At 46.1% G+C, this 23,900-nt stretch overlaps 1 long non-coding RNA gene across 1 annotated transcript in view; it reads right to left on the bottom strand.

Annotated features, from left to right (window-relative positions):
* Positions 1–11,289: 11,289 nt before the first annotated feature.
* The window catches only part of LOC147343163 (uncharacterized), a 70,812-nt gene continuing 58,201 nt past the window's right edge, over positions 11,290–23,900 (bottom strand). The window contains exon 2 of the long non-coding RNA XR_015157159.1: positions 11,290–11,891. This is a non-coding gene — a long non-coding RNA (uncharacterized LOC147343163). The remainder of the gene's footprint in view (positions 11,892–23,900) is intronic.

The raw sequence follows: 23,900 nt of genomic DNA, 5'->3' as shown, positions 1-23,900 counted from the left end.
AAAGAAGGTCATGTGACAGGGAAGGCAGAGACTGGAGTGATGCAAGTAAGACAAGGACGGGCAGGATCCACAGGAAGCTGAAAAAAGAAAGGAAGTCTGCCCTAGAGCTTATGAAAGAAGCAGGGTCCTGTGACACATCAATTTCAGACTTCTGGCCTCTAGAAATGTGAGAGAATACATTTCTGCTGTTTTAAGCCACCCAGTTTCTGGTATTTTGTTACAGCAGCCCTAGGAAATGAATATAACCCCTTCACCACCCTATACCCCAGGGGGTGCCAGAAGGACTGCCCAAGGATGCTGCAGGAGCAGTCTCAAATTATCTCCCTCATCCCATGCCTCTTTCCCACTCCACAGCCCATTTCTTCCACATTGCACACACTAGGCCAGGAGGAAAGGCTTTGCCATTGAGAATGAGCCACTGATTTCCCCTCCACCTGGACTGCCTTCTCCAGACTCAAAGTCACCACTGTGAATTCATTTTTTTCCCCCTTGTTTCTTGGAAAGCACCTCTCAGGACCATTTCAAGAAAAACAAATTGTGAGGTTTGCTTAGGATCTATTTAAAGGGAATCATCAGGGCAACTTCCAATAACAAACCAGAGGCCAGTCAGAGCTTTAGGACAAGACTAGAGCCACTGTGAATGTGTGTGCCCTGCCAGCTGGGCTGGACCGAGGCTGCCACACACCCATCCCCTGGCACGGCCACCCTCGTTCACCAGCAGCTTGGTTGCTGGTTTCCCAGCCCTCTGCCCAGATGAACACAAAACTGCATGGTCACCAAAAAAGAACTGCCAAGCAGTATTGCTGAAAGGTTTCCCACCTTGGCAAGTTCACCAGGAACATTTTGAACCCACAGAGCTCCTTTCACCCAGAAATCCCAAACCACTCGGTTTTAACTGGTTCTGTGTGTATGAAGCCTGTTGCCAGCCCTTCAGAGTGAGGTGAATAGAAACTGTTCCTCCTGAGAAGGGTCCACTCAAGCTGAGACTTCAAAGAAGTGAAGGAGCCATGAGAAGATGCAGAAAGCAGTATCCTGCCAGCGGGAAGGGTGTGTGCAAAGGTCCTGAGGCAGTAAAGTTGCTGGCCAGTGTTCAAGGAACTGAACAGAGAATGGCAGGAGTGGTGTGAGCATAGGGAAGCAGGAGCAAAACGAGGCCAGAGAGGAGGGGCTCGGGCTGGATCACAAGAGCTTTATTACAGGTTTGGATTTTACTCTAAGTACAAAGGGGAGCTACTGGAGGGTTTTAATGATGAGGCTGGAAAGGGACAGAAGATAGAGACAATTCAGGGGAGAGTGATGAGATTCAGTGGACTGGATGGGTATGGGAAACACCGATAATGAGGACTCCAAAATGGCACCCAAGGCTGAGCCCACACAAGAGGTTCCCATGCCACTGGCTTACTATGTGCAGCCTCTTTGGGACTCTCTAGATGTAAAATTATGTTCTGTGACTTCAGAGTCTCCACCTTCCAAATCTGATGAAGAACTTCTAGAATGTCCCCTGGTGTCCCTTCTGTGAGATGGTACCAACACAGTTTCGTGAGCTGTTGGGAGCCATGAAAGGGTGCATTCAGGCTCCAGTCACCAAGATTGCTGGAGCAGCCCTCACAGACAAACTCTCCACCCCCCATTCATTCCAAGTCCTCCCCAGGCACATCCTGAATTGCCTCATTCCATAATCAGCACACCTAATACCATCCTCTTCCCAACCTGAGTTCTCTCCCTTCAAAGCCGCAGTAGTGAAAGTCATTAAGAGAGGTCAAAAGATGGAACCAGGAGGTGTTTAAACACCCAGGGAGCAAGGGCTGAGCCTTTTCCTTCCTTTCTTGTTCTCAAACTTTTTTGCTCATACTGGGAACATTGGCTGTTGACGCATGAAATATTGAGGCAACCTTGTTATATTCCTGGCACCTTATTTGGCTGAATGTGCCTTTTCAAAATCAAGACATTCTGGTGTTTTTTTTTTTTTTCAATAAAAAATATGAAAATATCCCAAAACAGAAAGGAGTACTGAGGGTAACCATATAAAAACATTTTAAGCTGAGAAAAATAACCCAGTCCCACCAAGTCCCACAGACAACCTTGGTTTCCATGGGATGTTAACCAAGTACAGCGCTCCTAGCAGTGGGTGGGACAGGACACTTGCTCTCAGTCCAAATAAGCAAACATCCTCCCCAAATCCAGTATCCTTGCCCCACATGCTGTGGTTCGAATTTGCTTCCTGTTTTTGGCCCTCCCAAAAATACTTCTCACAGACTTTTTTTTATTCTCATCTCCTCACCTTGAAAAGCACAGATTTGCAAGCACAAGTATCTTAGCTTAGTGGAGACAAATCCAGCAGGCATTCAAGACACTCGGGCGAGAAGAAATGCATCTCATCAGAAAATTTCCATTGCCAGCACTTTAAAAAACAAATTCCCAAGATAAATGGGTCTTTACTTATAGGACCAAGGGCTTCATTATTTTTCAAACACTTTCCTGCCTCCAAGAAGCCAAGAAAATTGGTCATGCACCTGGCCAGCTGATCCAATCTCAAAAAATTTTCTGACCTTAATGAAAAAGCCCTAATTTTTCCTCCCCTATAATAAATGCATCTTCTCTCCTTCCAAAGCAGTATTCAGCCTGTGGGTTAGGCAGGCAAGGTGCCCAGTTTATGCAAATGGGCAGAAACACCTGATTTATCGGGATTTTTCCCACTGCCTTTAATCCAGGAGTCCCTGCTCCCCAGGGCCTGGGAAGGGGACCAGATGACTCACGGACCATGACTCCAGGGGACTCAAAGAGCAAGTACATTCGAATGTGGACTTATTTACATATATATGTGTGAAGGTAGGGTGTAAAGGGAGGGTATTAAAAGACCAAAATCTTAGAGACTGCCTGAAGGTGTCAGAAAAGCTAACTCAGGTGGAAAACTCTCCCTGGAAAAAATATTTCCCTGCTCTGTAGATGCTTCTAATCTGTCTTTCAGAAGCTGGAAGAGAATGGCAAGGATTTGGACCATGGCCTGGAGACAGAATTATTTGCAGCTCTCTTTCCCAAGGAATGAATCGCAGCCCCTCAGGCTGGTACAGCAGGTGCTGTGAAATCTGGCTGACAGGTCAACTTCAAGGTGATCTGCTTGCCGAGGCTTCTCTCTGTTCCACTAATCGCCCATCGCACCTCAGGTGCCTGGTAAAGGTAAATAATTATGACTAAGTGCATAAAGCAGGAGGGTCTTTGCACACCTGTAATTATCCCCTGGCAAGACTCTACAGAACTGGGGAGTTTCCCAGAGGGGCGGTGGGGGCTGTTTCGGCAGAGGGTAAGTCAGGGTGGGTCTTTTCAGGCAATATCTGGCTGGAGGAACCAAGATTCAAACACAACACCGGATGCCTGTTTTGGGGAATGACTAGAAGACTCAAAGTTCCCAGGCTTCTAAGCCGTGATAAACCTGGCTAGGATGCTCACACATGCCGATAAATGTCTCAAAGTAAACAAAACCTCATCCCCTTCCAGCTGCACTGTCCCAGAGAAATAAAATGGGAGCCATGGGTGTCATTTTAAATTTCCAATCGCCACGTTTAAAAAGAGAAACGGGTAAGATTCACTTTGACAACTTAATGGACCAAGAATATTATTTCACCATTAAATATAAAAGATATCATCTCTAAAATATAAAAATTATTAATGAGATTTTTTTTACCACACTAAGGCTTCAAAACCCAGAGATCTGTAGTATTTATGGCACATATGAATATAGACCACCTGGAGGAGGAAATGACCACCCACTCTTGCCTGGAAATATTTCTTGCCTGGAAAATTCCATGGACAGAGAAGTGTGGTGGGCTACAGTCCATGGGGTCACAAAGAATTGGACACAACTGAGCGTGCACACTGGAGAAGGCAATGGCACCCCACTCCAGTACTCTTGCCTGGAAAATCCCATGGACGGAGGAGCCTGGTAGGCTGCAGTCCGTGGGGTCGCTAAGAGTCAGACACGACCGAGCGACTTCACTTTGACTTTTCACTGTCATACACTGGAGAAGGAAATGGCAACCCACTCCAGTGTTCTTGCCTGGAGAATCCCAGGGACGGGGGAGCCTGGTGGGCTGCCGTCTATGGGGTCACACAGAGTCGGACATGACTGAAACAACTTGGCAGCAGCAGCAGAGCGTGCACACACACACAACACGTGAATTTAGACCAGCCACATTTCAAGTTCCCAAGCACCATATTAGACACATAGTCTCTGAAGATGATGTTCCCCCCTCAAAACACTTTGACTTCCCTGAAACATTTTCCATAGAATAAATGAAACTGCGATGTTTGACTCTTACTTGATTTAAAATGCTCGCATTCTTAATAAGATAAGATTTTCTAAAAATGTCTTTTGAAGAGTACCAAGCAGCCTTGGTTGGCCCTTTCCTTCTAATGCTGAGAACTGGAATCAAAGCATCATATGTTAGGCTAATCAGTTTTTGCCCCTCACAATGGAAAAATAAATATAGCCAGATTCTTTATGAGAAAAAGTTTTATTTATCAGGAAGCTGTAGTATTTATAAACTAATATGAAGTAAATGTCCTCAAGATATCTAAAGCACTCAAACAGATCTCAACAGGAAAAAATGCAAATTCATAATCAAAATTGTAGATATTAACTGCCCCATTGCTTAGGGCTACTCACCAACCTATGGTTGGACACCCACATGTGTTCGCGTGTTGTCTGCCAGGGACCCTGGGCACACAAGCTGCCCTGGAGGCCAGCAGGGCCTAGTGACAGCCAGGCAGACTCAGAATGCAGGGGCAAGAACGGCCTCGAAGCCAATGTCTGCCGGAGAGGCTGCCTGGGTAGAAGACTCTAGGCCTGGATCCAGGGCTATGGCTAGGAATTCTGCAGGGAGGAAGGCAGGAAGGAGGGACACGGGGAGGGAGTAGTAGGTACAGAAGCTGCATCACCCTGGCTGTCAGGGAAATGCAGGCTGTTAGTGAAGCACAGAAGGAACCTCCAGAGTGGGATGGTCAAGACCAGTGCTGCCCAAGACCAATACAACATGAGTCTTACATGCAGCATTTATTTTTAGTAGCCACATTAAAAGAAACATAAAATTAATTTTAATAACATTTTATTTAACCCACTTTTTCCAAAACATGATCATTTCAACACGTTCAATACTTCACGTTCTCTTGTCACATAAGTCTGCGAAATCCCATGTGAAACTTGCCATCATAGCACATCTCAGTTTGAAGCAGCCCCATTTTCAAGGCTCCAGAGCCACAGACCCCGGCGGATACCATATATGGCTGCGCAAATCTAGCTATGGGTGTGTGTAGAAGGATCCATAACTTCTGCTCCGATTCTTAAGTCCAAGAGAGAAGTCAGATCAGCTTAGAGGGAGCGGGCTGGGGACACAGAGGGAGATCAGGTCATCCTGATCTCCTTTGGAGGGGCCAGCATGCCTGGCTCTTCTATAACCAGAGATTGAATGAGAGGCACCAGCTCCTCTCATGCGTCCCCAAGGGTGTCTGTGCAAACAGTGTCAAGATGATGCAGAGCACCGAGGAACATTCGCTAAATTTTGCCAAGTGCTTGGACACCCGATCACAAGGGTGACCCAGAAAACTGCCAGTGCACCTGTGATGAGGGGCTTGGCGCGGAGCCCGGCGTGGAGGTCACCCGAGGTCACTGCCGGAGGCGGGGAGCCCAGCGCCGAGGCTGCCTAATGTGGAAATGTTTGGATCCGAGAGGGGCAGGCGCTGGGGGCAGCCTGCAGGCCGATGGGGAGGAGACCCGGCCGGCGGGGGCCGGAGCTCAGCGCTGACAGTAACCAGGCGCGCAGAGGACCACGTGGTCCGCAGCGCCGCGCCTGCCAAGACCCCGACAGCGTCTTTCCTAATAAGTCTGGCGATGCCTGTGTCCTTTCTCTCTCGGCAGAACAACCTCTCGCCTGCTCCCAGGTCTTATTTAAGAAGAGCGGGCCGCAGGGGAGACAAGCAAGCCAAACCCAGCAGAGGTGGAGGCCAGCCTTCTTTCCCCAGGCTTCCCCTCTCCGCAGAAGATCGGCTTTGTGAATGAATAAAGGGACACTTTCTCCAAGATGGCATACTCCACGCTCCCGTTGTTGAGTATGGGGTGGGGTCGCCCCCCACCCCCCCCCCCCCGCCCATTTCCCTGAGTATTACCTTCTCCTGCTCTTGCCTACCCCTCCCTGCAAAGGCACCGCCCCTCTAACTTCAGAAAGAGGTCACCCTCCCAGCATCTGGGTCTGGCTTGGGAATCCACGCTTCCTGGTTGCCTCCCAGCCCCACACAAGGGAGGGCAGGATTACAACACGTGTGTGTTTGGGTCAAAAGGAGCACTTTTGAACTATGGCTGCAAGAAAGAACAGCCTGTACAGCCACCCCGAGTCTCCCAGCAACAAAGAATGTACAACAAAGAATGATTAGCCCTCACTTGCAAAACAATTTTTTTTAAAGAGATGCAGCGTGGTCTCTTTATAGGGTCGTGGAAGGAGGGTTAGCTGGGTGGAAAGGCGCCCTCCCTGGACACCAGAGCCCCAGCGTCATTCCCGCTGGAGGGAGCCGGGAGTGGGGGGTGGGGCGGGGGGGCGGTGGTTTATGACCTTGACTTTTACTCAGAAGCCCTTGTAACACGATTACCGATTACCGTCGGGGTTTTGCAAGCTTCCAGACCCAGGTGTGGTTGAAGGTCAGCTGCTGGCGGACAAGGGGCTCTCCTGCCGTTGGGAGAAGGTTACAAAGAATAATTTTCCTGTCCAAGGGCTCGTAGATGATTAACATGTTTCTTTCTGTTAACCAGAGAGTTAATAGTCATTCCAAGCCCTCTTTGATAATGGGGGCGGAGGGGAGAAAAGGAATACTGTTAACCATTAATCCAGGAAGATGCCATAAAAGTTAGTATGGAAAATACGCAGTTTGGGAGAGGAAATCACAGGCAAGGCGAGCCTGGTGGGGACAGAGGAGGAGAGGGAGCAGAGTGAGGCCATAAAGTTCATGCATGCTTAGAGTGGGGGACTTTTTTTTAATCCTTTGCCTTGTTACATTGCACTGAGGAAACAGCGTAGGGATAACAAAATAACAATCGCGGGAACATTATAAATAAAGCCAATTTTATTGGCTCTTTTTCTCCAGCCTCCCACAGCTGAGTGTGTCCTCTGCATGACTTCTTCTTTGGGCCTCTTTGCAGAGGAGAGGAGCCCAGACACCCCGCCTTCCCTTGGAGAAAGTCAGGGTGACCAGAAGGCTCGTCCCAGGAAGCCTCTCCTGGGGGCCCCTCTAGCCAGTGCCTTCATCCCCCACTCCAATCATCCTGCTGGGCCCCTGGGCAGCCTCACCTAGAGGAGAAGGTGCCCATCTGCTGCCCTGGAGGAAAGCAGTGTCAGCCTGTTTGCTGCAGCCAGGTTATGACACAAGGCCCTGGTTCCCATGAGAGGTTTCACAGCAGGCCTGGCCCGGGACACAGGAGGACACAGGAGCAAAACTCTTGCTTTGCGCAGGCAGCTCCCAGGTACCCCACCAAAGTTTCTGGGTGCAGCACACAAGCCTGTATATTAAAAAAATTTTTGTGTCATTGATGAGGTTTCTACTTGATGCCCTGCACTTACTTTTATTGATTGATTGATTTGATTTTGGCTGGGTCTTTGATGCACCTTGACTTTCTCTAATTGTGGCACAGAGGGCTCCTTGGCAAGGGGGATCTTCCTGCCCCGACCAGGAACTGAACCCATATCCCCTGTAATTCTTTCCCACTGGACCACCAGGGAAGGCCCCAGCATGTGTATTTTTTTAAAGCCTAATTCTCCTGTGTAGCTACAGTCGAATGGTCATCACCTGGAGGAGACAGGGTGGAGAAGAGAGCTGGGTTGCAGGACTCAGAGTAAGGTGAGGCATGAGTTGATGGCCCAAGAAGATGACAGCCAAGATGAAGAGTGTGTGATAAGTGTGGATGGTCAAAAGGCTCTGGGCAGCACTGGAGCAATGCCGTGGGGACCACACTGGGGAGACTACCCACTTCCCTCCCAGAAACTTGGAAAGACATGGTGGATAGTATAGATACCTTTGGAACCACTCCTTTCATCCAGTTCCTGGAGGGACACAGGCCAGGGAAAGTTGACTTCAGGGAGGCATGTCCCAAGAGCACGTGACACTCATATGGTAACTCACTACTTGTGCAGGCAGAGAGAGATGGCTTCTCTCCTGAGCTCTGTTCTCCACTTGCTCCGTGAATGAAGGTTTCATATTTTCCATCTGTTAAATGGAATAATAATTCTTGACATCTGCCTGCCTCACTTGGACACTATGAATAGAACATTTTCCCCAAGTGCTTTGGGCTGACGTTAAAAGGAACTTCCTAAACATTAGCGCACTCACTGCTAGATTTTCTTGGACACCAGTCAACTTAAATGGATAATAATAAATTCCTCTGCCTATCTTTGTTGAGAGATTAAAAGAGAGAAAAATCCCACAAGACTTTGGTTCTTGAATCCTCTGCTCTACAAAATCTCTTTTGGGAGAAGGGTCTGAGGATATATCCAGGGTTGTAAGATGGCAAGAGTTGTTTCTAGAATATTGTAGTTTTAAAATCCCCTTTCCTGAATGATATAGACAAAAGCAGTCTGCAACAGGAGGAAAAGAATGGAGTTGAGTTGCTACTGGACTTTGGGACCATGTATAGACATGGGATAGATTCCTAGATACGTGTACTCATTGGCATTTATTTATTTAACCCATAGCAACTTACAGAGTGTTTATAATGGGCCCCCAACCACTAGCCCCAGGTGTTTTGCCACGGTCTGACCCCAGAACCAGCTCTTCCTGGCTGGACCACCCCCCACCCCCGCAGAGTCAGGCGGTGCCTGTCTTGCACCCCAAAACCCACTCACATGTTCCCTCACTCTCTATGTCTATGGCGAGGGGTGAGGGAACTTCCAGGCAAAAGGAAGTTGTTTTCTGGTCTGTGTGTGGTGTGTATGTGCCTCGGACACACAGAGACTAAAGGGAGGAGGAAGGATAGAGATGCCAATAACCACCCCAATAGCCTAAGATGGGAGTTCCTGGGGGTGAGGTTGTGAAGTCCAGGTAAAATTTCCATCTCGCTAAAGAGTTTGTAAGTATCTCAAGCATCAGGATCTGAATTCCCTTATATTCTGTAGGGCTGTTTACACAACAGGGTTTTGTTGAATGGCAACTGAAGAGGTGACTTACTCAGTGGATTTGAGAACTAAATCATTCACTTTTAACTCCTGCTGGTGTAGACAGATATTGAAGGGGTTTTCTTGTTCTTGCCTCACCTGGGGGCCTGCTGTTCCCTGTCTGGACTAAAAGTGGAAGGCACAGAACAGCAACAAAGACGCAGCCTCTGAAAATTCAATCCCTGTAAATTAACGCTAGGCCTTGACTCATGTCAGTGGGCTCCCACTTGCCAAGGACTGTAAACAGACAAGAGGAGGAACCTGACTGGAAATGCTCCTTGGATCTTATGCTTCTTTTTTTCCTACCCAGGGGCTTAAAAGCTTTCTCAGCATTTCCTGCATCTTCCATGGCCAGATGGGAACCCAGCACATCCTGGGACTCACCCGAACACAGCCAACCTGTCGTCAGGACATTTTACAAACAAATCCATCCAAGGATAGAATGGGATGTCTCCCAACACAGAGAAGGTGTGTCTCATGTTTGCCAGCAAAGACTGTGCCACCGCTTACTTGGCATGCCATGAAATGGACTCCCACCCTGGGTGATCAGTTACACCTGCCAACCAACTTCAAGGGTCTCTTCCAACTTGAGATCCTTTATTTCCTGTGGTTTCAGGTCGGGGGACTATAGATAGAATGTTGATAAGGCATAGATTCTGACCCCACAAGAAAGGACAAAGCTTTGATAAACACAATTGATTTGGTGTCTGGGCCATCCTAACAGATCCAACATGTGCCAGCTAATCCACTCCCTGGGGCTGAAGCTGGTCATGCAGACACCTGGAAAAGCTTGACCACCAATGGCAGTGACAGCGGGCAGTAATGGCTTCCGTTTGGCCAGTGTCCCTGTCCCTCACGGCTCCACCCCCATCCTTCCGAGCACCTTCCGCATTATCTGAAAGGTGCGCTTGGTACAAAATGTGTGTGAAAGGCGCTTGCATAAAAGTGATTTTATGGCTCTGGCTTGGGTTTGGAAGCTAAGCAAACAGAAAGATCTCAGGAATAAAAGGGGCAATAAAATCATTACATGATGCTTTGAACTCATGCTAAATACCATCTGTATTTCAAGGTTCTCAACATGTCTTACCAACAAGTTCAGAACTGTCTTTGTTGCCCCCTTTAGTGGGTGGGGAAACTGAGTCACAGCTGGGCGAGGGCTGGAGAGCCTGCAGGGTTTGCTTCAAAGACCAGCTCTTTGGTGGCCGGTGGGAGAGCAGTCCCGACCACAGCTTGGTTCTGAGGGAAATGTACAGATTCTGAGCCCTCGGTGTAAATCCTACCCACACAGCACACCTGAGATCCAGCAGCTGGCTGGTTGCCTCTGGAGTTAACCACAATAATATCAGCACAGACCAGCCTTCGTGCTTCCTGTACATCGGGCACCACCTCTGCTATTTCTCACTGCAGTCCTGAGACGTCGGTATTCTTGTCCTCCTGTGTAAATTGGGACAGTGAGGTATAAGAAGGTGAATGCATTTGAAAGGACCCCCACTGGAGGGCGTGGTGCTGGGTTCTGATCCCAGAGCCTGTACATTAACAACCAGGATGCTTACTTCTGAGAACTAGGACCAGGCCACCATTTTTGCTCAGAAGCCAGAAACTTTCATTTACCTCTCCAGTCTTTTTTTTTTTTTCTTGGCCGCACTGGATCTTAGTTGCAGCATATGGGATCTTAGTTCCCTTGACCAGGGATCGAACCTGAGCCCCCTGTGTTGGGAGCTTGGAGTCTTAACCACTGGACCACCAGGGAAGTCCATCCCTCTAGTCTTCATCTCAGAATATGGAGAAGGCCAGGGACAGATTCTGACAGGTTTCCCTTAGAGGTCAAGGAAACAGTTTGAAAGACAATGAACAAAGCCATGAGATGAGCCAGACAAGCATTTCTAAAGTCACAAATACAAAGAATCCCCCTCTCAAATGACAAGAGATTGTTGAGATGTTGGAGAAAATTCTAAAGTAGTCATTGCTGGGACTTCCCTGGTGGTCTAGTGGTTAAAAGTCCTCACTTCCACTGAAGGGACACAGATTCAATCCCTGGTGGCAAACTAAGATTCCACATGCCACACGTGGCCCAAAAAAAAAAAAAAAAAGAAAAAGAGTATTCATTGTTCTTGTTATTTTACTATTTAAAATTTGAAAATTGTCCCATTGAATGTATTTTGATTGTCCAATGGGGAGATAGCTCAAGAGTTACAAAATGAAATACCATGGCCCACGCAGCACCCACCCTAGATGCCGTGGTGCTCAGTCACCCACTCCTGGTGCACCCAAAGCCCCTCCTGGCCCACAGGGGACTCTGGCTAGCTGCACAACAAATCTGGCTCCCTTTCCTCCTGGGCAAGCTGGGCTCCATTTCCCAGCTTCCCTTGCAGTTAAGTAAAAGCCACATGACCAGGTTCTGGCCAATGAGATGTATTCTGGCCAATGTGACTTCCGACCAGCGGGCATTTCTCCACTGTCTTTTATCTTTGTCGGTCTCCTGGATGTGAATACTTGGGTGATTGATCTTGGAAGCCACATCTTGAGAATGTCTGAGGCTCCATCAGCCTGGATTCTGAAGGCCTCATTGGAATGAAACTCTTTCCCCTGGTTCCGCTGCTGGTCGAACACAACTGATTTGCTGTTGAGAGTCATCCTTAATGAATAAATCCAACACATGGAAGCTATTCCAGTTCATGGGGCAGAAGCTGGTCAGGTGGATGGCTTAAAAAAAAAAAAAAGAAGAACTCAGAATGGCTTCAGTGACAGTTACAATACATTATAAAATGTCATAAAATGTTAAAATAACTTGCTTTACCTTAACTAATAGAGCAATTTAGAGATAAGAATCCACCCTCTCCAGACTAAAAATGAAAAATTCTCTAACTATCAACCCCTGACACAGTAGAAAGGAACCCGAGGCACAGAAACATCCCATTATTTTCCTTCTTTGTTTGGTTAGTTGTCTGTGATAAAACTCAACTTCTTCAGTTCCCTTCCTGGATACTCTGGGCTGAGGATGACAAATGAGTTTAGTCTGGAAGCCACCTCCAAATGATTGATGGTCCCTACCTGCACTGAGGATTCTGGGACCACATCAGGAAAGAGCACAGTGATTAGATGTTCTCCGCCAAGTGCATAGAAAGGGGAGAGGCTGCCTGTGCACTTGCATCAGCAGCCGGCTCCCAACTACCTGTCCATGGGTAGATTCCCTCAGAATCACTTGGGATGCTCGCTCACAATTCAGTCTCCAAGGCCCCACCCTCTCTCTTACACGATTAATGAAACTCTCTGGGTGTGGACCCTGGAAAGCTACATTTTTATGATCTTTCCATATCTTTGTGATAAAGAGGTAGCTTTGAAAGCCATGCAGGTGCACACAGGCACCTAGCCAAGATATTATAAACAGCGGCAAAGACCACCAGACCATCTTCACTGCCTGGAGCTGGGTGACCCTGGGAGAGTCACTAAACCTCTCTGTGTGCAGTTGCCTCCTGTTTATATTAGGGATAATGATATCACCTTCCTCGTAGGGATATTAGGAAGGTTAAATGAGGTTTTGCATAATAAGCATTCACCAAATATTAGTTTTTGTTATATTATCTTCTTTTAAGTGTCTATAATTGTATTCTGCCCACAGGCACTGCCATAGGTAAAAACGCTGTTTTCTAAGATTTCCAGATGCCCTGGACAGCACCACCATCCTGAAAGAGTGTGACAGACAAAGCACATGGGGTTCTAGGGCAGTGGTGATCATCACTGTCCACTCACTGCTGCCTCATGACTGCACCCAGACTGGGTGAGGACCATGAATGGGGAACAACCTGTTGAGAAGAGCCTAGAGGGAGGCAAGAGGTGAATACATGTGGATGCTATCTTGGTCATGACCGTGATGGTTACAGTGCCTGGGACAGTAATGCCAGTGATGACGCTGGTCACAGTAATGACCGGAAGAGAGGTCACAATGGGACATGACGGCAGTGTGCCAACCAACTGTGCTGATGTGGGATCAGGACTGTCAGAGAACAAGGCGCTCCATCTTTCCAACATGAACTCCTCACATTTAAGCTCATCCATATCACGGGACTTCCCTGGTGGCTCAAACAATAAAGAATCTGCCTGCAATGCAGTGGACCAGCCCCAGCTAAGCCTGGCTCTTTTCAGCTGATCAGTAAATACGTGGGAGAACAGAAAGCTAGCATCTTACTGTTCTATCTGCCTCTCCATGTGTGGGCAGTGTTTGAGCATAGGTGAGGCCAGGCTCCTGGGGAGGAAAGGATTGCGCGGGTGGTGTGTAGGGATGTTTTGATTGCCTTTTCAAAGTGGAGCCTTGGCCCAGGGTGGTGGTGTCTTGGGAACCCAGGGGACCTTGGCCAGTCCCAGGCAATGGGCTTCAGTGAAGTGTTGCCCACGAGGGACCCTGGGTGGTCAGAAGCCTGGGCATGCCTCCTCCAAGCACAGCCCCCGGAACCACTCAGCAGAAGAGGAGCCAGGAAGTCTGAGCTCAGGCCCCGCCCTGCCATTGCTCCTGGCACAGCTTTGAGCAGATCTTTCAACTTTTGTGACTCAGTTTACTCAACTGCCAAATGGAGATCATCACGTGGCGCTCCAAAGACTTTTGTAATACTGTAATGAGTGTTTATAAAGCACTTTGTAGGAGTTTATGGTTATTTGAGCTAGGAAAGGAATTACAAATTATTCCCGAGTAAACAGTATTTAGAACCTGGATTTTCACCAGTCAACAGGTTTGCCTGAATGTTTACAAGATCATTGTAACCAGACACCCTGAGGTCCCATCAGTGCAGACTGGTTTCACTTGACAAAGTACCTCTCCTTCCTGAGAAGCATGCTATATGCTTTGGGCAGGGGGTCATCTGTGTATATGTCGTGCTTTTTTTGTGATTCATGAGCTAACAGGACAACTGGCTTCAGAAATGGAAGCCAGACACTCATCTTTCTTTTTGATTTTTAAATTAATTTTTTAGGATTAAGAGACAGTGGAGAACTGTTTGAAAAGCCAACTAAACCTGATTTCTCCCCAACTACATCTTCCAAAGTGCTACGTACTTCTGCTGGAATTTGCACTGCATAGGGTATTAATAGATAATCACTGATAAAGAGATACACGTGTATTTCCTTCAGAAGTTTGGAATACATAAAGTGCTTGTGTGTAGTGGAAAAAAGGATAAAACATGGTGAGTTGCTGTGCCAAGCTATGTGCTTCCCCTTGCCCTGTTTTTCCCTCATTTGCACAACTCTGTTATAGTATAAACAAAGTTAGCATCCAGATAGCAATGTCACCCAGAGCCAGTGTGTGACCAGTGAAGCTCACATTCACATCCAGCTATGTCCATCTCTGCTTCTGTATTATCATTATCGCTGCTGCTACAACACCATTATTTATGCTGTGCTGTGCTTAGTTGCTCAGTCGTGTCTGACTCTTTGCGACCCCATGGATGGTAGCCCACCAGGCTCCTCTGTCCCTGGGATTCTCCAGGCAAGAATACTGGAGTGGGTTGTCATTTCCACCTCTAGGGCATCTTCCTAACCCAGGGATTGAACCCAGGTCTCCCGCATTGCAGACGGATTCTTTACCAGCTGATCTACCAGGGAACCCACCATCATCTATACCTCGCTACAAAGTACACAAGCACCCTACAAGTTTCCCAAACTCTGTCCTATTCCCTTACCATACAATCAATGCTCTCAGCCTCCAAGCAGAAGAAAGCAGGCAGGATGTGGAGGACAAGCGAGAAAGGGAGAGTCTGGGGCAGAAGTTGGGGCTCCTTGGCCTGACTTGGGTTGGTCAGAGAAGCGGTGGGACAGAAGAAAAAGAGCGACTTTCTGAACTTCTAATATTGGGATAGGAGCCAAACTCAGCTCTTGTTTTGCTCTCCACTTCAAAGACCAACCTGATTTTGCAGAACCGTTGCTAACTGCTTCCCTGGTTAACATGAGCCAGGAAGCCAGAAGCTTCTGAGATTTTTCTCCCCCAAAATCATTTCTATGAGGAGGGTCTGGGCTTCCTAACCCTGACCCATCATTAAGAGAATGAAGATGGGAAAGGGGGACGTGTCATGTCAGAAGATTGTGTCCTTGTCCACAAATCATTTTTATATCTATGATTGCGATTAAGCCTAAAAGAGAGAGGAGATGAACAGAAGGAATCAGGTCCAGAGAATTTCCTACAAACTACTCAGCCTGGTCCTGGAAACCCACCACCGTCTGACAGCGAATTTCCATTCCCATCACAGGGTGTCCATCCAAATCCATTCAACAAACTTTCACTGGAATCCCTTCCCTATGCTACATGTGGTGTTTATACAAGGATGTGAAGGAACCATCCCTGGCCTCGAGGAATTTATAATCTAGAGGGGAGACAGAAAAATGATATTATTTCAGAAAACTGCTTTAAAGGGGAGATGAGTAAAATGCCCTGTGAGAACATTCCATTCTGCTCAGCTCAACCAGACTCTTCACTGCTCAGAAAAATCCGAAAATTCTCAGCTTAAGGTATTGGCTCTTGCCTTCCTGTTTGCCCTAGATGTATGTCAGGCTCCCAGCTCCCTTTGGTTTAAGTCTTCACCCCCTGGCATATCAGGGACACTGCTTTCTCGAGGAAGTCTTTCTAATGCCCCACATTCTGTCTCCTTGGAACTCTTAAAGCTCTTACTTAGTATCTCCTTTATGACACCTCTCATTTTTCTGCCCAGTTATTTCCACATTTTACTTAAGCCCCCCTCTCCCCAAGGGCATGCACGTCTGCATGCTAAGTCATGTGAGTCATGTCTGACTCTTTGTGACCCTATGGACTGTAGCCCACCAAGCTCCTCTGTCCATGGGATTCTCCAGACAAGAATACTGGAGTGGATTGCCATCTTGCACAGGGTAGGTGCTCAGTAAATCTTTGTGGGCTTCAATTAAACCCTATTGAAAATATTATCAAACATTATTAAAATATTATCAAAATCATGAGGAAATGTAATCACATCTAATAGCATTAAAAGATTCCTCTAACAGAGTATTAAGTTTAAAAAACCAGATGAATAAGATAGAATAGATATTAAGGCATCGTTTATGTGTGTTGTTTCAGTCTGGGTCCTGGTAGGAAGCAGAATTCATTCCATGTTTAGTTGAAAAGACCTCATTAAGAGCTGTGAGCGGGGATTTCCCTGGTGGTCTGGTGGTTAAGAACCCATCTTCCAGTGCAGGGGATGTGGGTTCAATCCCTGGTCAGGGAACTAGGATCCCACATGCCACAGAGCAAGTAAGCCCATGCACCGCAACTGAAGAAGCCTGCGTACAGCAGTGAAAAGCCAGTACAGCATCACCTCCCCCCGCCACCACTAATAAAAAGAACTGTGGGCAGAGTTAAGTGAACAGGTGGGAGAGTGACACCCTGACCAGTCCTGGTGGGAAGCCATTATGGCTCCAAGGGCATGAAGAGCAATGAGGGGGATGGCTGGGCCTAGGCCTAGTTAGGACTGAAACCTCACGGGAGGGTCCAGAGGTGGAAATTGAAATCAGCAAGGACAGAATATCCCTGGGAACTGTAGGCAAGGAACAGTGTTCCAACTTCTCTGCCTGCCACTGGCTGAACGTAACAGGATGCCAGCATGGGGTATGCAAAGGAGCCTGGATTCTGCCCTGATGGGCCAGCCTCTGGGATGAAGCAGGGCAGAGAAGGGCAGAGAAGGTCTGGGGACTCCGTGGAGACCACAGAGGACACACCCAGGACAGGGTAGAAATGCATACCCTAGGAGTTGTGATTATGAAGGACGGTCAGCTTTTCCCTTCTCCCTTTTATGCAATTAAGTCTTTTACAATGAACATGTGTTGTCTCTATTACCAAGGGAAAAAATAGGATTTTTCATTTAACACTCTGACCTTCTAGAAATCCATGTGGGCAAAAACAAAAGAAAGGAAAAAATGAAAGGCATATTTCATGAGTAGTGATCTGGACTTTTGAAATCTCCTTCAAATGTTTTCAATCTCTAACTTGTAAAGTCAAAGTCACGCCTAGCCATTCATGTATTCATGCACTCACTGATGTATTCATTCAGCAAATATGTCCCATGCTGGACCCAGGCAGACACAGCCCCAGATGCACAAAGCCTAACCTCTGGCAGAGAAAATGAAACATGAATCTACGTGCCAGAGGGCGATGGTCCCCAGGTGACAGATGAGAGGGAACTGTGGGAAACATGTAGGGGTGCCCAACACCCAATGGGTCCTCTTCCCTGGCCCAGAGCGGGGACACGGAGGGCTTTACCCCACCATCGCATTAGGTAGTATCCCTGCTTTCCCCCAAGAAGGCCAAGGGCGCAAAACAAGTCAGTGCCTCCCCTTCTATTGGGCTAACTGTCCATACTCAGACTGGATATATGCAACCTGACAATGAACTTAGGTGACACTCACTTAAATATTAACAAATAACCTAAGTGGATAGCAGGGGAGGGAAGAGGAGATAAATTGGGAGATTGGGATTAACAGATACACACTGTGCTGTGCTGTGCTGTGCTTAGTCGCTCAGTCGTGTCCGAATCTTTGGGACCCCACAGACTGTAGCCCGCCAGGCTCCTCTGTCCATGGGGATTCTCCAGGCCAGAATACTGGAGTGGGTGGTTGCCAGGCCCCCCTCCAGGGAATCTTCCCAACCCAGGGACCAAATCCATGTCTCCCGAATTGCAGGCGGATTCTTTACTGTCTGAGCCACCAGAGAAGCCCAACAGATGCACACTGCTATATATTAAATAGGTAAGTCACAAGGACCTACTGTATTGCCCAGAGAACTGTGTGCAATATCTTGCAATCACCTATTAATACAGTGGAAAATAATCTGAAAAAAATATGTGTAAATATATATGTACAACAGAATCACTTTGCTCTACACTTGAAACTAACACAGCATTGTAAATGAAGTATATTTCAATTTAAATAATGTTTTAATAAAAAATCAACAAATTAAGTGGGAATTTTACAAACATGATGCCAAGCCGCTGGCCCCCATGAGTGGGCTGTTTCCAGGTCTCATTAGATATAAGCTCACCCTGTTTCTGTCCTTCGGTTCTGCAACCCCACCCAGGATACAGTTCTCTGCTCCACTGGGCCTGATGTTTAAAGGCTCATCATGGAGAAGGCATGTACTGGAGTGGCAACCCACTCCAGTACTCTTGCCTGGAAAATCCCATGGACGGTGGAGCCTGGTAGGCTGCAGTCCATGGGGTCGCGAAGAGTCGGACACGACTGAACGACTTCATTTTCACTTTTCACTTTCACACATTGGAGAAGGACTTGGCAACCCACTCCAGTGTTCTTGCCTGGAGAATCCTAGGGACGGGGGAGCCTGGTGGGCTGCCGTCTACGGAGCTGCACAGAGTTGGACACGACTGAAGCGACTTAGCAGCAGCCGCAGCAGCGTGGTATTGGCCTTGGTTTGTCTCTTTATTAGCAGCTCTATATTCTCAAATCTGGGAACTCTTTTTAAACTCCCCCCAAGTTGGCAGACTCATAGAGAATAGTGGTTGTATGTTAAGTATTTATTTCTTGATTGAGAAAATATATAATGACAAAAGTCTATAATGAATTTAGGTATGTTTTCAAGTAAATAAATGTATGTTTTATTAATTATAACCATGTACATATATTTGAAAAACAAGAGCTCACACGAGTGGAAGGTGTGAATTTTTCAGACACGCCAACGCTGGCCTTCATCTGCCAAGCCCCTTGCCAAGCCCTTTCATCTGCCAAGTCCATAAACCTGGAGGTTTGGGGCACTTTCATCCACCATTCTTCAGCTTCTTTATCCCCAGCACCGCAAAAGAGTCTGCTGAGACAGTGAGGTTCATCTGGGGCTGGGGACCTTTGATCAGCCTGAGACATTCTTTAATTAAAATTTGATGTCATGGGAGGGGTGCCATTAAATTGCATTTTTAGTTAAGAAAATCAGTGCCAATGGCAAATGGAAGGAAGGATCGGGGTGGAAAAAAGAGTGATGTTCTTCCCACTTCAAAGAAACAGAAGCGAGGAAGGCGCCAAGATGGCGGAGGAGTAGGACGGGGAAAACACTTTCTCCCCCACAAATTCATCAAAAGAGCATTTAAACGCCGAGTAAATTCCACAAAACAACTTCTGAATGCCGGCAGAGGACATTAGGCACCCAGAAAAGCAACCCAACTCCTCGAAAGGAGGTAGGAAAAAATATTAAAGACAATAAAAGAGACAAAAGAGGGAGGGACGGAGTTCCGTCCCGGGAAGGGAGTCTTAAAAAGAGAGAAGTTTCCAAACACCAGGAAACCTTCTCACTGCCGAATCCGTGCCGAGCTTTGGAAGCACAGAGGACAACATAACAGGGAGAAAAAATAAATAAACAATTAAAACTCGCAGATTGCGAGCCCTACGGTAACTCCTCCAGCGGAGAAGCAGCGCAGACGCCTGCATCCGCCATTAGCAAGCGGGGGCTGGGCAGGGAGGCGCGGCACGGGCTGCATCGCTTAGAGTAAGAATCTGGCCCGAATACCCTGAGCGCTATCTGAGCGAAATAATTTGGGCTAGCAAACCAGACTGTGGGATATCTACCATGCGAAAAGCCAGCCCTAACCTAAGACACCGCCAGCCCGCGTACGGAACAAAGGACTAAACAGAGGTAGCCGGCTGCAAACCTTCCCCCTCCGCTGACAGGCAGCCAGAGCCGGAAGGGGGCAATCGCAGCCCCAGAGAGACATTATCTATAAAACTGGCTTCTTTGCTAACTAAATCTTATTGGGGGTCTGGACGGTCAACATCTGCCTGAGAAGGTGCGCCGGTTTTACACCCAGATAACCAAGTGGCGGGGAGGCGATAAGTCGCAGCATTGGCGCTCGCCAAACACCTCATCACCTGAGCTGCTCGGACCTGGAAAGAGCACAAAACGCAGCCCCAGCTGAGTCTGCGCCTCTGAGGACTACCTGAGTGCCTGAACCTGAGCGGCTTGGACCTGGGAGGTGCATGCAACCCAGGGCCAGCCTCGGATTGTTCCTGGCGGAACAACCTAGAGCCTGAGCAGTGTGGGCAGGGAGGCTACACGCGCCGTGAGCGGGGGCAGACCCAGTGTGGCTGAGGCACTGCGAGCGCACGCCAGTGTCATTTGTTAGCAGCATCCCTCCCTCCCTCCCCATAGCGCGACTGAACAAAGAGAAGAAATACAGCTCCACCCACCAGAACACCGACACAAGCTTCCCTAACCAGGAAACCTTGACAAGCCACCTCTACATACCCACACACAGCGAGGAAACGCCACAGTAAAGAGAACTCCACAAACTGCCAGAATACAGAAAGGACTCCCAAACTCAGCAATTTAAACAAGATGAAGAGACAGAGGAATACCCAGCAGATAAAGGAACAGGATAAATGCCCACCAAACCAAACAAAAGAGGAAGAGATAGGGAATCTACCTGATAAAGAATTCCAAATAATGATAGTGAAATTGATCCAAAATCTTGAAATTAAAATGGAATCACAGATAAATAGCCTGGAGACAAGGATTGAGAAGATGCAAGAAAGGTTTAACAAGGACCTAGAAGAAATAAAAAAGAGTCAATATATAATGAATAATGCAATAAATGAAATTAAAAACACTCTGGAGCCAACAAATAGTAGAATAACAGAGGCAGAAGATAGGATTAGTGAATTAGAAGATAGAATGGTAGAAATAAATGAATCAGAGAGGATAAAAGAAAAACGAATTAAAAGAAATGAGGACAATCTCAGAGACCTCCAGGACAATATTAAACGCTACAACATTCGAATCATAGGGGTTCCAGAAGAAGAAGACAAAAAGAAAGACCATGAGAAAATACTTGAGGAGATAATAGTTGAAAACTTCCCTAAAATGGGGAAGGAAATAATCACCCAAGTCCAAGAAACCCAGAGAGTCCCAAACAGGATAAACCCAAGGAGAAACACCCCAAGACACATATTAATCAAATTAACAAAGATCAAACACAAAGAACAAATATTAAAAGCAGCAAGGGAAAAACAACAAATAACACACAAGGGAATTCCCATAAGGATAACAGCTGATCTTTCAATAGAAACTCTTCAAGCCAGGAGGGAATGGCAAGACATACTTAAAATGATGAAAGAAAATAACCTACAGCCCAGATTATTGTACCCAGCAAGGATCTCATTCAAGTATGAAGGAGAAATTAAAAGCTTTTCAGACAAGCAAAAGCTGAGAGAATTCTGCACCACCAAACCAGCTCTCCAACAAATACTAAAGGATATTCTCTAGACAGGAAACACAAAAATGGTGTATAAACTCGAACCTAAAACAATAAAGTAAATGGCAACGGGATCATACTTATTAGTAATTACCTTAAACGTAAATGGGTTGAATGCCCCAACCAAAAGACAAAGACTGGCTGAATGGATACAAAAACAAGACCCCTACATATGTTGTCTACAAGAGACCCACCTCAAAACAGGGGACACATACAGACTGAAAGTGAAGGGCTGGAAAAAGATTTTCCATGCAAATTGGGACCAAAAGAAAGCAGGAGTCACAATACTCGTATCAGATAAATTAGACTTTAAAACAAAGGCTGTGAAAAGAGACAAAGAAGGTCACTACATAATGATCAAAGGATCAATCCAAGAAGAAGATATAACAATTATAAATATATATCCACCCAACATGGGAGCACCGCAGTATGTAAGACAAATCCTAACAAGTATGAAAGGAGAAATTAACAATAACACAATAATAGTGGGAGACTTTAATACCCCACTCACACTTATGGATAGATCAACTAAACAGAAAATTAACAAGGAAAAAAAAAAAAAAACATGTATCTATAAAGCTTACTAAAGCAAAGCACAGTAAAATGAGGTATGGCAATAAAAGGCATTAAATTTATCAAATAAAAAAATAAATAAATAAAGTGCTGAAAAATTAAAAAAAAAAATAAAAAAAAAAAAAAAAAACAAAGAAACAGAAGCCAATTCTGAGCTTAAAAAGCTCTTTTAAGGAGACTTCCCTAGTGGTCCAGTGGTTAAGAATCTGTCTTCTAATGCAGGGGACACGAGTTCGACTCCAGCTCAGAGAACTAAGATCCTACATGCTGTGGACCAACTAAGCCCAGCAAGCCCAGCAAGCAGCTACTGAGCCTGTGCACCCCAACTAGAGTCCATGTGCCACAACAAAAGATCCCACATGATGCAACAAAGATCCCACGTGCTGCAACTAAGATCCCACGCAGCAAAATAAATAAAATTTTTAAAAAAAATTTAAAGATAATCGATAAGAATCAAGCCTATCATTCAGCATTTATGTCAGTGATGAAGCTCTATCCCCACTCTGATGTCACCTCTTTCCTCCTAACTAGTGTCTATCCAGGCCAACTATAATCCCAAGCTAGTAAATACTCACAATCATGTGCTAGAAAAGTAATGAACTCCTTTATCACTGGAGATTGGAAATCCCCTAACTAGACTAAGCCACAAAACATTAATCCATTAAGTGTCTTCGTTTAGAGATGATGAGAACTTGAGTGACTTCCTAGAGTCTTATTGTAGGACTTCAGAGGTTTTGGTACCTGGAGTGAAGTAAGATGAGCAAACAAGGTTTCTGATGGCCATTCTGTCCAAAAGTAACTTGATACTTAAGTGTTGGGCACCCTAGTAATTTAATTCAGGATGAATGCAAATCGCTGTTTGTTTTTTGGTACAGGCCTTGCATTTCCTTAAGTAAAAGGCTCAATAACAATCAAGACCATCATAAGTGGGCTTGGAGGCCACAAGGAAGAAGCGGGGAGAGTGGCTGGCTCTTCCAAGCATGGCATCTGCACCATCCTGGAGAGGGTTGAATGGTCCCCAGAGAGGATGACCTGTTTCCCTGCCTGAACAACCTCAGACACCATTTCCCATTTATCTTTTCATCTCAAAGCCAGCAAGACTTGGGACTAATTTTCTTTGTCCATTCTGTTGGTTTGGAGATGTTGTAAGAGATCAAATGAATTGTAAGGCAGCTGAGGTCAGGTCCTTCCTGAAAGATATCCCAGAACATATTTGTAACATGAGTTCTTAACTCCAAAAGTTAAAGTTACTTGAGTTTGATATTGTTATTGAACGTCATAAATGGAAATCATAAAGGTAACTCTTAGGTGAAGGGAATTAAAAGATACAAACTTCCAGTTGTGAAATAAATTAGTCTTGGGGATGTAATGTACAACATGGCAACTATAGTTGATAATACTAATACTGAATATTTGGACATTGTTAAGAGTGTAAATCTTGAAATCTCATTGAAAAAAAAAAAAATTCTGTAACTATATGTGATGACAGATGTTAACTAGACTTACTGTGATCATTTCACAATTATGTAAATATCAAATCATTATACATTTGAATGAAATACATAACAAATACCAAATCAGTTATACATTATATCTGAAATGAATATAATTTTGCATGTCAATTATACTTCAATTTTTTTTTAAAAAGGTAACTTTCTGTAACCTCATTAATGAATAAAAGCTCTAATAACTCAAAGGGCATATAATAATAGTAACATTGGTCTGATCTGAAAACGAAGTCATAACTTTTAAAGCAGAAGCTTCAGCTTTCAAATTACACATTGATCTAGATAAACATATCTATTAAACTGTGTCCTGGTACAAAGCATCTGATGGTTTTCCTGGTGGCTCAGACAATAAAGAATCAGCCTTCAATACTAGAGACCCGGGTTCGATCCCT

Source organism: Bos grunniens, chromosome 28, assembly GCF_055505025.1.
Source record: "Bos grunniens cultivar Pamir isolate PY7600 chromosome 28, Bosgru_T2T1.0, whole genome shotgun sequence".
In the NCBI taxonomy this organism is placed as follows: domain Eukaryota; kingdom Metazoa; phylum Chordata; class Mammalia; order Artiodactyla; family Bovidae; genus Bos; species Bos grunniens.
The sequence above is the reverse complement of the archived record's forward strand: the minus strand, read 5'-3'. Positions and strand labels throughout refer to the sequence as shown.